Genomic DNA, 5,000 nt, shown 5'->3' with positions numbered 1-5,000 from the left:
TTATTCTACATATTCCTCTCTCAGATTCACACACTTATTGCAGCAGTCCTTCATTTTTTCTAAGCCCTGTAAAAGAATTTGGATGGTTGGGCCTCTGGCCAGGCCCTTCACAATGCCCTTAAAGCCTGGAACTTTTCCGTACCCCTTCGTATATAATATAGTGAATTGAAAAACTTTGATTAACTAAGGTTATCTTTGTGAAGAGAAGACAGCAATTCCCTTTAGCACATATTTAAAATTTGAAACAAAACAACTAAGGGAGATAACTCTAATAATATCAACTAATCCAAATTTTTGGAAAATAATATACTCTTACTCTTTTACTTGTTTCAGTCATTTGACTGTGGCCATGCTGGAGCACTGCCTTTAGTCAAGCAAATCAACCCCAGGACTTATTCTTCGGATGCCTAGTACTTATTTTATCGGTCTCTTTTTGCCGAACCGCTAAGTTACAGGGACGTAAACACACCACCATCGGTTGTCAAGTGATGTTGGGGAGACAAACACAGACACACAAACATATACACACACATATATATATATATACATATATACGACGGGCTTCTTTCAGTTTCCGTCTATCAAATCCACTCACAAGGCTTTGGTCAGCCCGAGGCTATAGTAGAAGACACTTGCCCAAGGTGCCACGCAGTGGGAATGAACCCAGAACCATGTGGTTGGTAAGCAAGCTACTTACCACACAACCACTCCTGCGCTTATATGTATATTCCTATTATTAACAGCCAATCTTTTATTTGCCAAAGGATTATTAAATAAATAATTACACTCTTGAGACAAGTCCAAGGAATTGGGTAATTGTTTTGTAGTTTATTTACTAATCCTTTAGTATATAAAAAAACATTGGCTATCGATAATAGGAAAGTACCGAATAAAGTTCATGTGAAGTGGGATAGTATAGAGATGATAAGAGAAGGAAAGAAAGGTGTGTCGCATATATTTGAATATATAGTTAGCTAGTTCACATGAGTAGAAGCCATTATAGATGAGGTACAAAGAAGAGGTAGTGTTTTGAACTACTGGATGAAGTCTGTCACTGATTTAATATTTGTAAATCAATCAGATAGTTAGATGTAGATCTTGTCTTTAAAGTCAACTGGTGAATGCAACAGACATGTATTGATTTTCTTAGATCTCACCAGTGAATCATATTCAAAACCTAAATGGTTAGATGAAACAGTGATCAACATATATTGAAATAGAAAGAATGTAGTGTCACTGATTATGAATATCAACAACAAAGCTGAAGGAACATACATCAGTGTTCTGCATACTAAATACTCAGTCAATACACTTTCATGTAAGCTGCACATTCAGCTGAAAAAGCTGCAAAGTAAACAAACAAAATAAATGTGTTTGAGACCGTCTTTCAGTGTTGTGATCTTACCAACAACCTATCTACATCAGATTCCATTTTTAGAAAATGGTAGTGAATTAGCACAGGGGTTTTCAAACTTTTTGACTTGCGGACCCCTTTATATTTCAGGCTTTACCTTAGGGACCCCCTTATAAATGCTTATGAAATTTATACATAAATATTTGCTTGAAATAACAATATATTTTTACATTTATTTATTTCACAGTATTTAACAAATAGGTTTATTGTCAATTAAAAGATTTCGATTAAAAAACATATATAAAATCAAATTGCCCACAAAAAGTATTTGCTGTCCACGGACCCCCTGTGGTCCGGGGACCACAGTTTGAAAACCCCTGAATTAGCAGAGTCATGAGAGTCTAGGAATATGAATGCCTTGCAGTATTTGTTCTAGTTCTCTGTATTCCGAATTCAAATTCTTCCAAGGTCAGCTTTGGCTTTCACCTTTCATGGTTCAATAAAATAAAATGGCTGTTCATGATATTGAAATAGGTGAAGTATTTAGCACAAGATCTGGAGATAAGATGGTGTAGAGATGACAGGCTTCTGGTGTGTCAGGTAGATATAAATGGAGGTGGTATGTAGTTAGCTAGTACAGAAGAACAGAGGCTATTACAGTAGTGGCAGAAGATGGACAAAGAGAAGATAGTGCCTTGAGATAGTGGACGAAGCTCATCTATGATTGAATCTTTGTTAATCAATCAAATAGCCTTCTTTTGAATACACATGTGCAACAGAAACACCTCAGGGGTTCAAGCACTTCTCACGTGTGGATTTCATTGAAACTTGGAAGAATCATCATTTAATGTCCATTGTCCAAGCTGGCATGGGTTGGACGGTTTGACCAGGGCTGCTAAGTAGGAAGGCTGCACCAGACTCCAGTCTGATTTGGCATGGTTTTCTATGACTGGATGCCCTTCCTAACACCAACCACTCTGGGTGCTTTTACGCCTCCACCGGCATGAGTACCATTTGTGTGACATCAACATCTGCCATGACTGTGATTTAGCTTGGCTTGATGAGTCTTCTTCTGAAGCATGACGTAATGCTAAAGGGCTTAGTCATTGCTTCCCTGAGGCCCAACACTCGAAAGGAATTCAGCTGCTGTGCCTCCATGAGGTCCAACACTCTAAAGGAACATCGACCACTTTGTCACCATGAGGCCCAATGCTCATACAGTGCTCTTTACATGCCACCAGCATGGGTGCCAGTTACATGACACCAACATCAGCCATGACTACAATTTCACTTGGCTTGATGGGTCTTCTCAAGCACAGCATATTACCAAAGGTCTCAGTCATTAGTTACTGCCTCTGTGAGACTCAAAGTTCAAAGACCAGCTTCACCACTTCGTCCCATGTCTTCCTGGGTCTATCTCTACCACAGGTATCTTCCAGTTAGAGATCAGTACTTCTTTACACAGATGTCTTTGTCCATACGCATCACATGACCATACCAGTGCAGTCGTCTCTCTTGCACACCACATCTGATACCTCTTATGCCTAACTTTTCTCTCAAGATGCTTACACTCTGTCAAACATGCACACTGACATTGTACATCCAGTGAAGCATACTGGCTTCATTTCTTTCAGAGGCTGGCGAGAGATGAGAGAGGAAGATATTTTAAAACCAGTGACATAACCCAAATGCTTGCAACCAGCTTAACTCTGCACCCAAGGATGAAATGGCAATATTAAACCATTCATCAAATTATGTGGAATTTTCACACCAAAATTTAAAGTGAAAAAAATGGTAAATTTTTTCAAATCACATTTTTACCAAAAAGATAGGTGGATATAGACACCAAGACGACTCTGGAGGACAAAAAATTTCATATGAAATACAGCTGGATTTACAAAGACAGCAACAATGTTTGAAAGCTTACACTATGTTTATATTATATACTACTTCAGCTTGTCTGTTGGAAAATACGGCAATATTGTCTTTTCCACACTACATAATTATTTCTAATTGCTCTGTGCATTAAATATATTAATACTAATTTAACTATTATTTTTCATGCAGATGGCATCTCTGAGTCATTTACTTTACTTAGTAGGTGCTGATATTACATAGGAAAACAGTTTGCGCACACATACACACACACACAGCATATAAAGAAATCAAAAACTGTACATAAATACATCAACACTGAATGCTAAATTTATTAAAACTGTCTCTGTTTATCATCACCAAATGAATTCTTCATCACCCAACATTTCCAAAATAACATAAAAGATATGTAAAATTAAAATTCATTTTAGTATATGAAAATAATAATTACTGTACAATTATGATAATGTTAATTTGTTTGTTTACCATACAACCAACAAAGACAGCTATACAATAAAATGTATTAAGTGCAATAGAACACCTTAAACAAATACACGCACACACATGAATATACATACAAATATAAACATACAAACATAAACATACAAACATATATATACACACACATATACATATATATACATATATATGCATATGTATACATACACATATATATATGTATATACATACATATATAGATACATATACATGCATATATATGTACATACATATATATATACATACATACATATACAAACATATATATGTACATACATATATATATATACATACATACATATACATACATATATATAGATATACATATAGATATATATATACATACATACATATACATACATATATATATACATATATATATATATATACATACATACATATACATATATACATATAGATACATACATATACATACATATATATATATATATATATATATACATACATACATACACATACATACATATATATATATATATATATATATATATATATATATATATATATATATATATACATACACATATATACACATAGATATATACATATATATATATATACATATATATCATAACATTATAGAATTAACTATGTATGGTCCTAGGCAACTCACTGACACCCACCCCACCAGGAGGACTCAAGCAATATCCAACCTGAATTTCCACAGGGCGGACTGGAAGTCAATTCGCAGAGAGATTCGAAATCAAAACTGGCATGACAGCATTTCTATACAAGACAATGACCTCAAACTAAGTCATTTTATGTCAACTATACAAGACATATGCACCAAATATGTGTCATATAGAAAGACCAGCAAACATGCCAATAGAATTCCTAGAGACAGGAAAATCCTTATGAGACACAGAACAAAGGTCTCAAACCAGTTAAATAGAGAACTGGGGTATAGGAAAAGGGCTAAATTAAAACTAACACTGTTAGAAATAGAAAACAAGATTAAACTCTCCCATGAAAAGGAGAGAGCAGAGAAGGAGAAGAGAGCAGTAGAAAGCATAAAAACAAATCCCAAGGCTTTCTATAGATTTGCAAAAGAGACTGTTACGGTACAGTATAAGATAGGACCCCTATTCCAGCCTAATGGCTCACTGACTGCGGATCCCACATCGATAAGTGAAGTGCTTAGTACACAATTCAAGAGTGTCTTCACTTCTCCTCTGAGTCACATACAGAAAAAGAACCCAGCTGATTTCTTTGACAATAGCACTCAGCAGAAAAAGACTGCATCCATTACCTA

At 35.1% G+C, this 5,000-nt stretch overlaps 1 protein-coding gene across 2 annotated transcripts in view; it reads right to left on the bottom strand.

The window, feature by feature from the left end:
* Positions 1 to 5,000, bottom strand: part of LOC106880426 (kinesin-like protein KIF6) — a 227,512-nt gene that overhangs the window by 212,172 nt on the left and 10,340 nt on the right. The gene's annotated exons all lie outside the window — the stretch shown is intronic.

The sequence above is a fragment of the Octopus bimaculoides genome, chromosome 3 (genome assembly GCF_046866305.1).
Source record: "Octopus bimaculoides isolate indiv1 chromosome 3, ASM4686630v1, whole genome shotgun sequence".
In the NCBI taxonomy this organism is placed as follows: domain Eukaryota; kingdom Metazoa; phylum Mollusca; class Cephalopoda; order Octopoda; family Octopodidae; genus Octopus; species Octopus bimaculoides.
The sequence above is the reverse complement of the archived record's forward strand: the minus strand, read 5'-3'. Positions and strand labels throughout refer to the sequence as shown.